This window comes from Nomascus leucogenys, chromosome 1a (genome assembly GCF_006542625.1).
Source record: "Nomascus leucogenys isolate Asia chromosome 1a, Asia_NLE_v1, whole genome shotgun sequence".
In the NCBI taxonomy this organism is placed as follows: Eukaryota; Metazoa; Chordata; class Mammalia; order Primates; family Hylobatidae; genus Nomascus; species Nomascus leucogenys.
In genome coordinates, this window is record NC_044381.1 from 38,283,018 (window position 1) to 38,295,458 (window position 12,441).

Here is a 12,441-nt window from a genome sequence, read left to right on the forward strand (position 1 = left end):
TACATCCAATTGACCCATCTCAAGGTCAGTTGATTAAACCTTAATTGCATCTACAACCTTAATTCCTTTTCCTGTTTGCTGGGTAATGTAATGTATTCATAGGTTCCAGAAATGAGTTAACAGACATCTTTGAGGGGGGCATTAATTGTTTTCCACTGGCAGGCAGAGTCGGGGTCTTAACCTGGGTCCACTGACCCTCCAAAGGTTCTGTAGATGGGTTTCAGGGACTTCAGAAAGGGATATCTATGAATCCCCTGAAGCTGTATTTGCACATTTGAGCATGAACACGTTTTTCAAAAAAAAGTGCCCATGGTTTTAATCATGTTCTTAAAGGTGTATATGGCCATTGAAAGAGTTGAAAAACCGCTGTTTTAAGCACCATTGGTATACTTTTCAAATATTCTTGTTTTTTGAAAAACAATATCTACTTTATAAACATTTTGGTGCTCGTTAGAAAAGTTGGTTTCACTAAAATAGTAGTCAATCTTTCAAAATAAACGGTTCAAGATAAATAATGCTGCAGTGCAGTTGCTATTGTAGTGACAATTATAACTTATTATAAAACAAGGTACAAGGCTAGGATGAAAAGATTCTAGATTACATGAACTTAACTCAAACTTGTTCACTACCAATTACGTCAAAGCTGTGAAGTCATGACACTGTGGCAACACGATGAAACAGCAATAGTAATGAAGATTCAAGTAATGAAAGATTCAGTAAAATGATTTGGAATAGGAATTTAAAAGATAATACAGGCATATCTCTGATATACTGCAGATTTGCTTCTGGACCACCACCACAAATTTTTTGGTTTGTCAGTATATATAAAAGTTATGCTTACACGATATTGTAGTCTATTAGGTGTGCATACACTATGCCACTGCTTTATCAACTAAGTTTATGTAACATTCTAAATTCTTTGCCGCTATTTCAACAATGTTCACAGCATCTTCACTAGGATAGAGTCCATCTTAAGAAACCACTTTCTTTGCTCATCCATAAGAAGCAATTCCTTACCTGTTAAAGTTTTATCATGAGATTGCAGCAGTTCAGTCTCATCTTTAGGCTCCATTTCTAATTCTAGTTCTGTTGCTGTTTCCACCACATCTGCAGTTAGTTCCCCCACTAAAGTCTTGAATCTCTCAAAGTCATCCATGAGGGTTGGAATCAACTTCTTCCAAACTTCTGTTAATGTAGGTATTTTGACATGCTCCCATGAATCAAAGATGTTTTAAATGGCATCTAAAATGGTGACTCCTTTCCAGAAGGTTAACAACTGACTTTGCCCAAGTCCACCAGAGAAATCATTATTGATGCCAGTTATAGTCTTATGAAACTTATTTTCTTTTCAAATTTAATTTTTAGAGATGGGGTCTCACCAAGTGGACCAGGCTGGCCTTGAACTCCTGGTTTCAAGTGATTCTCCCAGGTCAGCCTCCTGAGTAGCTAGAACTACAGACATGTGCCACTGTGCCCGGCTCTGTATTTCTTAAATAAGACTTGAAAGCCAAAATTACTCCTTGATCCATGGGCTGCAGAATAAATGCCGTGTTAGCAGGCATGAAAACAACACTCATTTCCTTGTACATTTCCATCTATCTCTTGGGTGACTAGATGCACTGTCAATTAGCAGCAATATTTTGAAAGGAATCTTCTTTTCTAAGTAGCATGTCTCCATAGTGGGCATGAAATATTCAGTAAGCCATGCTGTAAACATATGGGCTGTCATCCAGGCTTTGTTGGGTCATTTATAGAGCACAGGTGGAATAGATTTGGCATAATCCTTAAGGGCCCTAGGATTTTCCAAATGGTAAATTATCACTGGCTTCTACTTAAAGTCCCCAGCTGCACTAGTCCCTAACAAGAGCGTCAGCCTGTCCTTTGAAGCCAGGCATTGACTTCTCTCTAGCTATGAAAATCCTAGGTGACATCTTCCAACAGAAGGCTGTTTAGCTATGAAAATCCTAGGTGACATCTTCCAACAGAAGGCTGTTTTGTCTTCATTGAAAATCTATTGTTTAGTGTAGCCACCTTCATCAGTGATCTTACCTAGGTCTTCTGGATAACTTGCTGCAGCTTCTACATCAGCACTTGCTGCTGCTATGGAGACAGCTTCTTAGCTTAAATGTCATGAACTTCTGTTAGCTTCAAATTTTTTCTTCTACAGCTTTCTCACCTCTCTCAGCTTTCACAGAATTGAAGTGCATTAGAGCCTTGCTCTGGATTAGGCTGTGGCTTAAGGGAATATTATGGCTGGTTTGATCTTTGATCCAGACCACTACAACTTTCTCCACGTCAGAGATAAGGCTGTTTCACTTTCTTATTGTTTGTGTGTTCACTGAAGTAGCACTTTTAATCTCCTTCCAGAACTTTCCTTTGCATTCACAACTTGGCTGTTAGGCACAGGTGCCTAGTTTTCAGCCTATTTTGGCTTTTGACATGCCTTTCTAATGAAGCTTCATCATTTCTAGCTTTTGATATGTGAGAGATGTGAGACTCTTCCTTTAAAGTTGAACAATTAAAGGCCATTGTAGGATTATTAATTGGCCTAACTTCAATACTGTTGCATTTCAGGGAATGAGGAGGTCTAAGGAGAGGGAGAGAGGTAAAATGGCTGGTTGGTGGAGCAGTTGGAACACACACATTTATTAAGTTTGCCATCTTGAATGTGTGCAGTTGCTGCCCAACAGTTACAACAGGAACATCAAAGATCATGCATGTGATCTATGGATAACCTTAACAGATACAATAAAAATGAAAAACTTCAAAATACTGTGAGAATTACCAAAATGTGACTCAGAGACACAAAGTGAGCACATATTGTTGGAAAAATAATGCCAATAGCCTTGTGAAGCAGGGTGGCCACAAAACTTCAATTTGTAAAAAAGGCATTATCTACAAAGTGCAGTCAAATGAAGTACACTAAAACAAGGAATGCCTATGTATTATGATTACCATAAACAAGAAGGTACTTTTGTAGGGAAAACTTTCTTCTTCCAGAGTAGACAGAATGAGTCCACCCTAGATCTACTAACTATCCATAATTCTCTATAACTTACTTCGTACTTTTAGGTTTTAGGTTTATACTGGTTAACAGCAGAAAAGTTCTTTATCTTCATTTAGACTGATAGTATGAAACATCCAAATGAATTTTGATAATACTCTTTTTCTTTTGAACCAGAAGTGAACTCTGTGTATTTTAAGGCATTAGATCTAAACCAAGTTGCATTATTTTCACTGAAATGATATTTATGAAAGGCTCAACTGTAAAAAGTTAAGATTTTTGATATGAAAGGGTAAGTAAAAACAAAATCAACTCTTAACTTTGCAGATAGCAATCTTTGATGTCAGTATACTTAAAAACATAAGGAAGATTCCTCCTTACCTCCCAGGCACATGATTAAATTGGCAGTTTTCTATTTACTCAGCTACATATGGAATCTATCTTTATATAGTAGAAGGCTATACTAGAATTGTTCAGAGAATGTTTACGAAATAAGAAACCCTCTATTAATATTTTCCAAGCAAAAAAGTAATTTTGGAGGTAAGTTACTAAAGAACTGTAGAGGGCACCTAGGTAGGAATAGCAAAGAAGTGAAAAAAGTTGATAAGAGGAATCGTTCCCACACCCATACACTGTAACAAATGAGGCAAAAAAGTTACAATCCAGGAGAGTGAGTTTCAAATGCAATCAAGAACAGCCTCTAGTTCCCATTTTGGCAGGAGAAATATTATCAGTAATCTCTGCATCTTTCTAAATCTCTTTGGGCGAATTCCTGGAGACACAGCTATAGCTGATAATCTGCAGACAATCTGATTCATTCTCCCCTGCTCATCTGTATACCCCAAGGTGCAGAGAAAGCTTGGGAGGATGGTGCACAGGGAAGCAGAACAGCCTGACAGTTGTCCACAGGAGGCTACGAGGAAGTAGTGAAATCTTTTATTAAGCAAGTGTGGAATGGATCTATCTACTGGGCTGGCTTCTCCAGAATATACCTCACGGAGCAAACAGAACAAAGAGCAGTGCATGCTAAACAGCTGCACCAACTCTTCTATAACCAGATGATTAGGCTTGATAAGTCAGTGAGAAAACTGGAAACAAGGAGGAGATCTTCAAAGCCACTGGAAGGTCCTGATGGCTCTGACCCACTGAGAAGCTAGAGTGGAAGGCTTAATTAAAAGTTCTGGTTCTAAGGTCAAAAAGGATCAGCCCATCCCAGGATAGCTCTTTGTACACCTTGTTCCTGAGCTTCACAAGACACTCTAAGGTCATCACAGGTGGGCACACCGTGCGGCCACAAGCCCTCATATCCACCTGATCATGCCAACTCTGCCATAAAGCAGTGCAACAAAACATTTTGGGATTTTTGTTTAAGTACGAAAATCCTCAAAATCATTCAAGGTTTGTGCCTGGAGATAGAAAATGTTACTGTAAATGCAGTTTTCCAATACTCAACAAGAACCTAAGGCAACTGTGAGCTATCCCTGAATTGTCTTAACTCACTATCTGCAGAAAAGCCAGCTGGTCAGAGGATCCACCACAAATATATATTAGAGTCAAATTTTCTGCCTGTGTTTAAAAATGATGTTCAAATCTGAAAAAAACAACAGCATTTAGATTCAAATCCAAAACCTTTTCTGGGGAGAGAGGGAGATGAAAGTTTTTAACCATGGGTCTGCTTTCTTCCTGGAAGGAGTAATACTTATTATATAATCCAGCTAAACTCTTTTTTCAATAGTGCTTTGCTTTCTGAGTGGGCCACATAAGGACAACTTTATATTGGCTGTCCTGAGCCTGCTTTTTTTTTTTTTCAAGAATAATGGAAGTATCTCTTCAAGTAAACACATATCAAATTAAATCTGATAGAAGCTGCTTGTGGAAATTCAGCATCACTTACAGAGGTGACTCATTGTCCAAGAAACCCATCTATCTGAAATGATGCGAAGTGGCAGCACTGGGGGGGAGCAGGTGAATGCCATGTGCTACAGGGGACATGTGCTACAGACAGAAACACAGGAACTCCATTTCCCTGGGGTCTGCTGACCTGATGGCTCTGTGGGAAAGCGCCAAGCGAGACCATAGCAATTACCTTCACCAAAGCTTGCAGATGTGCAATGGAAAATTTCGCTAATACCCTCAGTTTTCCATGAGCGTGCAGCCCAGGAGTAAATTCCCTTTAATTCCTCCTACAGACAAAGGCTAGAGCGGGATAGAAGCCTTTCCAGATAGCAGTCTGAGCACTGGACTCAGCACCATAGCCCTGGCATCCAGGCCCTACTCGGCCACTTACTCTTTCCATTTGGGGAGATTCTGTACCTTTCTGAGGATCATCTTGGGGATAATGAAATATTTGGAGACTGGGATCTAGAAGAAGGGAGATTTGGATCTGGGACTCCTACCAGTCTCTTTCGTATTTAAAATTCACAATTCTACTAGTCTTTATAGGATCTCCAGTAAGTAATAGATAGGTCCATCACATCTTGTAGCCTTGACCTCAATTTCAAATCTCTGTATGTACTGTTTTATTTGTATTACTATATTTTCTAAAAAGACTACCTGAAGACCTCATATGAAACAATACTTGTTATATGTGACCTCCTATGAAATAATACCTGTTATATGTCGTGTCACTGGCAACAAAGATCACAGTAGAATGGTGCTGGTGAAAAAAAATTAACCATAGAAAGTCTTTCTTGGCAGGCACCCACTGCTGCCTATGTTTTCCAGTGGGTAGCTTAGGCTCCTCATGTCCCTCCACCCTGGCCTCCAGCTGGGCCACTTAGGCCGATTTGATTAGAAGGCCACCAAATGGCTCTCCAGTGTCTGGGGAAGATTTCAAGCACGTACCACAAATGACACTGAGACATTACAACTAGTTGTGAGATCTGATGTAATTATTTATTATTAATAATAAAGTGCTAAAGTATGTGAAAGATTCAGCTTTTTTAGTATATTAGAGTTAATTCCCTATAATCACATCATCTTTACTCTCTTCTATTCTGATATGCTTTCTTTGGTTATGCATTAGAGAAAGTAACATTTTCACACAGAGAAAGACCAAATGGAAGCATATCCTGCTAGAAGTGAATTTAATGATAAGGCAACTGTTTTCATATGGGTCTAAGACAGAAGTTCTGCAGCTTTTTGGTCCTAAAACCCCTTTATACTTCAAAATTTATTGAGAATCTCAAAGTTTTTGTTTGTGGGTTATATCTACTGAAAATTTAGTCTTTATCAACTAATTAAAATAACAAAAGCCCATTACATGTTAACATAAGGAACTTTTTAAAACAAAAGTAACTATATTTTCCAAAGCAAAAAACCAAAAAGTTAGTGAGAAGCGTGGCTATGTTTTACATTTTTACAAATGTCTTTAATATTTGGCTTAATAAAAGTCAGCTGAATTCTCCCGTTTCTACATTCAATCTGTTGTGACACATTGTTTTGGTTGAAGCTTATGAAGAAAATTGGTCTCATACAGATATGTAGTTAGAAAAGGGAAAAATATTTTAATAGTCTTTTCAGATAATTACGGATTTTCTTTGACACTATACCAAAACTCAAGGTGAATTTCATTAAAAATCTGAAACCTTTCAGTAAAATTTTTATATTGTTAAAATTCACTGGTGTATCTTCAACTTTGGGTAAATCTTTTCCCCATGTGTGATTTTTAATATCATTCAGTGGTCATTTAGAAAATACTTATTAATAGAGTTATACAGATCTTCAAAACATGGACACATTTAATTATACCACGTTACAAAATCACTTTTGTTATTATCAGAAAAACAAGTATTGGAAAGGTGTCAATGCTATGGTGGTAGATACAAGCTTTTCAGTATTTTAACTTTCACTTGAAAGCTTGAATTTTATCACTGGCAACAAGTACTGTTCATTGTTTTCCTTGGTGACATGCTCACTAGGTTCATTTTTTTGGGGAAGTGCCAAATACCCAAGTCTGAATAACCAGTCTGTCTATCAGTCATTCTTTCAAGTACAAATGGTGTTCTATAAAAAAGTGGCTAGTTCAATTTGCAACTCAAACAATTATACAAGTGTTTTATGTATAATTCCCATTTAATCATATAGGATATAAAAAAGATGGGCAGTAAAGGGTTGAGATTTCCTAAAATTAATTTTGCTGCTTACTCAAAGATATTCATAACTGAAAGTAGTTATTTTTTCCTGCAAGAACGTGGTGGTAAAGAATCCATTAACTACTAGTGATATAGAAGGGCTGGGCTCCCATCTAAACCCCACCCTTAAGCTCAGCCTAGATCCATGGCCCTACGTGGAAACAGCTGACCCCGTTTTTCCATCCAAACGTTGCCTTTTTGGCTTGCCCCTTGCCCCCATCCTGAGCCCATAAAAGACTTAGCTGGCAGAGCAACACAAGCAGCTGAGCGGCAAGCAGAGAAGCAACTGAGCATCGGAGCCTACGGACAGATGCAGCTAATTTCATACGGTGCAGCTTGGAGAGGAGCCCGGCTGGAGACGGCCAGGCTTCAGGGAAAGATCACCTTCCCATCCCCTTTCCAGCCTCCCTTTCTGCTGAGAGCCGCCCACCGCTCAATAAAGTCTTCCACATACATCACCTTTCAAACAGTTCATATGACCTGATTCTTCCTGGACACCAGACAAGAACCCAGGTGCCAAGAGGGCAGGGGCTTCTACTCTGACCCTCCACTGAGCTGGTTGGCACTTGGCTGTCCCCGGATGGGAGAGCTTAAAGTGCACTGGTTGTAACACGCTTGGACGCTGCTGCAGGGCCCTCACAGAGCCTGCTCCCACCAGAGAGGAGTGACTGGCTGGTTGCAGCGTTTGTTCGCTCCTGTTCCCATACTTGCTTGCTTGCTTGTATACTCTCCTATGAGGAGTGGCCAGCAGCGGGCTGAAACGAACCACTCCAGTTACCGCCCACAAAGGGGGTCAAGGGAGCTATCCTGTCTCACTACAATTAAGGGCCACTGCCTGTTCATGCTAATCTGCCAGCAGGCTCCCCAACATGGCTTTTGAATCATTAATGTGAATGTCAACAGGTGAAAAGGTGGACCCTCCTGAGTCTTGGGGCTATCTTAGGGTCCATGGACCACACTTTGAGAACTGCCAGTCTCTAATAAACTGGAATGTCTTCATTCAACACATACTTGATACCTTCATGTTGGCAAATTTGACCATGATAATCAAGAGTGGGCTTCACCCAGCTTTATGTCCACACACATGAAATGGTCCCCCACCTGTTGAGTGAAAATAGAATAGTCTTTCTGTCTAGAATAATCATTACATCAACCTGCGCCAGCCTGGCTCCTGGCCTTCTTCACTGTGGAATGGTTAGGTATTTGGCACCTGTCAGAGTATAAAGCCTAACATCTCAGTCTGTTCAGGTCAATTTAACATTTATTGATTATTGCCCTAAACGAAAGGCCCTTCATGACTTTTTCTTAACCCCCTGTGTGCCTTACTGCTCTCAGTTGTCCAATACAAGTCTGCCTGGTCAGTCCAGTCTTCTCAGTAGCTGCCAAACACATTGTCACATTTCTGGCTCCAGATTTCCTCAGAACCTGGCTTCTTGCCCAACACTATCCTACCTGTACTCGAAGGTACAGCTTCACAAGATTTCCCTTGCATACTCTTTTCTTGCATTATTATGTTGATTTCTCATTTGGCAGCTTTATTATAAAATGGTATGCACCTTGATTTAAGATTTTATGTCATCTCATACAACATACCAAACCAAGCATCCAATAATGCTGCACACAGGTCAAAGATCCTAATTTCATCCATCAAATAAATATAATGAAATCTAGGGGATCTCTTTGAATAGGTAGGGCCCTCTGTACTATTTGAAATTACTTTGATTGTTTAAGTCTATTTAACTTTTTAACTAGATCACACTCCTCTAATCCAGAGAGCAACCATGTATTTTTATTGCACTAAGTCCTGAGTCATGCCCGATAGGCTCTCAATAAATGCTTGCTGGATGAATATAAACTTACACAAATATGACTGTGATATTGTGAAACAGATATTTGGTCTTTGTCCCAGTTTCCTGGCATACAACCCCTAAAATCCTTGAAATAAAGTGATGTGCTTTTCTATGCTAATGAACTGGCTGGTGGCTGGCAGCCCCCTAGGAACTTCAGGATAGGGCTAGTCACCTGAAAGACCAAGGCAGGGTCAGAGGGTTGGGACTGTCAGCCCCACCCCCAACCTTCAGGGAGAGAACAGGGGCTGATGGTTAAGCTGATCACCAATGGCTTAACCATCATAACCATTACATAGGTATGACTGATTCAATACCTATGTAATGAAGCCTCCATAAAAACCCAAAGTACTGGATTCTAAGAGCATCTGGATAGCTGAGAAGGTGGACATTCCCAGAGGGCACAACACTCAGGACTGAGTGTGGAAGCTCTGCACCTCTTCCCCCATACCTCACCCTACGCAGCTCTTCATCTCTATCCTAATAAAATGGTAACCCTAAGTATTTCCTTGAGTTCTGTGAGCTGCTCTGGCAAATTAAACAAGCCCCAGGAGGGGGTTGTGGGAACCCTGATTTATAGCTGGTTGGTTAGAAGCACAAGTAAAACAAACTGGGTCTTGTGACTGACAAGCTGTAGGTAGTCTTGTGGGACTGAGTGTTCAACTTGTTGGATCTGATACTGTATCCAGGCAGACAGTATTGGAATTGAATCGGAGGATACCCAGCTGGCATCTGCTACAGAACTGACTGTTTGCTGGTGTAAGGGAAAATCCCCCACACAGTTGGTCACAGAAGTCTTCTGTGTTGACTGTTGTGGGGTGAGAGCAGAGGAAAAACAGGGTGATTATTTTTCCCACTCAACAACAAATAAAATTTAATTTCTGGAGAATGTTTGCCAAAAAACTTTTTTGAACAAGATAAAAAGTTCTTGCTGTTAAGGCATTCAATTATTTCACCTGCAACAAAATAGCCTTACGTAGCAAATGAAATAGTGGGATATGGTTTTCCAATCCATTTTGAAGCAGGTAATGTTAGTCATGAGACTTGTTCACAGATTAACCGAAATTTGACTCCGATACTAAGTAATGAGGCTAACAAGATGACTGACGTCTCTAAAATAAAACATCAACTTACCATCTTGCTGTAAAAGCTGTGAGAGCAGATCCTAGTTATATTAAAGGGGTATTATCTTCATCAGATAATTTGCAAAATATCACAAATTCCAGTTCAGACATATTTGTCTTATCTAATGCCAACTCACCACAGAAGAGTTATGCTCATACCAACAAATTAGAATAATTATTCACATTTTCATTTATAGAATCTCTTTGAGAAGGAAAATGTCTCCAGGGTATGTCAGAGACCTTTGCGGCAGCCCCTCCCATCACAGACCCTGAGGCCCAGGAAGAAAAAATGGTTTCGTAGAAAAATGGTAGAGGCTTGGTCTCCTGTGTCCTGGACGCTCTAGCCATGGCTAAAAGGGTCCAAGGTACAGCTTGGGCCATGGCTTCAGAGGGTGCAAGCCCCAAGCCTTGGCAGCTTCCACGTGGTGTTGAGCCTATGGGTGCACAGAAGTCAAGAATTGAGGTTTGGGAACCTCCACCTAGATTTTAGAGGATGGATGGAAACCCTTGGATGTCCAGGCAGACGTTTGCTGCAGGGGTGAGGCCCTCATGGAGAACCTCTGCTAGGGCAGTGCAGAAGGGAAATGTGGGGTCGGAGTCCCAATAGGGCACTGCCTAGTGGAGGTGTGAGAAGAGGGCCACCGTCCTCCAGGCCCCGTAATGGTAGATCCACTGACAGCATGCATTGTGCACCTGGAAAAGCCACAGCCACTCAATGCCAGCCCATGGAAGCAGTCATGAGAGAGGCTGTACCCTGCAAAGCCACAGGGGCAGAGCTGCTCAAGACGATGGGAACCCACCTCTTGTATCAGTGTGACCTGGATGTTGAGACATGAAGTCCAAGGAGATCATTTCGGAGCTTTAAGATTTGACTGCCCCACTGGATTCTGGACTTGCATGGGGCCTTTAGCACCTTCATTTTGGCCAATTTTCTCCCATTTGGAATGGGTGTATTTATCCAATTCCTGTACGTCCATTGTATCTAGAAAGTAACTAACTTGCTTTTGATTTCACAGGCTCATAGGCAGAAAGGACTTGCCTTGTCTCAAATGAGACTTTGGACTGTGGACATTTGAATTAATGCTGAAATGAGTTAAGACTTTGGAGGACTGTTGGGAAGGCATGATTGGTTTTGAAATGTGAGGACATGAGATTTGGGAGGGGCCAGGGGCAGAATAATATGGTTTGGCTCTGTGTCCCCACCCAAATCTCATCTTGAATTGTAGCTCCCATAATTCTCCTGTGTTGTGGGAAGGACTCGGTGGGAGATAATTGAATCACAGGGGCAGTTTCTCTCATACTGTTCTCGTGGTAGTGAATAAGTCTCATGAGATGTGATGGTTTAATAAGAGGTTGCTCCTTTCTCTTGGCTCTCGTTTTTCTTTTTGCCTGCTGCCATGTAAGGTATGACTTTCACCTTCCGCCATGATCGTGAGGCCTCCTCAGCCATGTGGAACTGTGAGTCCATTAAATCTTTTTCTTATAAATTACCCAGTCTCTGGTATGTCTCTAACAGCAATGTGAAAATGGACTAATACACTCGACAAAGGAGAGAGATAAGGCTGGGCATGGTGGCTCATGCCTGTAATCCCAGCACTTTGGGAGGCCGATGTGGGTGGATCACCTGAGGTTGGGAGTTTGAGACCAGCCTCAGCAACATGGCAAAACCCCGTCTCTACTAAAAATACAAAAATTAGCCAGCTGTGGTGATGTGTGCCTGTGTGTCCTAGCTACTCAGGAGGCTGAGGCAGGAGAATCACTTGAACCCGGGAGGCAGAGGTTGCAGTGGGCAGAGACTACATCACTGCACACCGGCCTGGGTGATAGCAAGACTCTGTCTCAAAAAAAAAAGGAGAGAGATATATGAAGACAATCATACTTCCCTGTCCTCAGAATACATTTGTGTGAGGAAATGAGTTCTTGAGTTGCAGTAGTCATCTGACAACATGAAACAAAAGATCTAATGACTACAAGTTAATTTACTAAAGATAGTGGGGCAGAAAAGGAAAGAGCCTGAATCCCTATGGTGTCATGGGGCTGTCACACCTGAAAATGCCTCCTTCCAGACCTGCTCTTATTTGAATTTGTTTAGTGACTTACTATATAGCCCAATTTTTGATGGTTATTCTATTGCCTGTACTCAAAAGCATCTTGTACATATGCATATAGTATTGTATAATACAATGAGATAACGTCTATAGCAGATATACACACACAAGTAAAGAGAAAGATGAGGAAAAATTTATACTGCTTTGGAGAAGAGTTGGGGGAGAGCTGTCACAGATGATACAAGGGGTAGGAGTTCAATCAGCAGACACAGGTGACAAGGAATT

At 40.9% G+C, this 12,441-nt stretch overlaps 1 protein-coding gene across 4 annotated transcripts in view; it reads right to left on the reverse strand.

The window, feature by feature from the left end:
• The window catches only part of ERCC6L2 (ERCC excision repair 6 like 2), a 158,844-nt gene that overhangs the window by 39,312 nt on the left and 107,091 nt on the right, over positions 1–12,441 (reverse strand). The gene's annotated exons all lie outside the window — the stretch shown is intronic.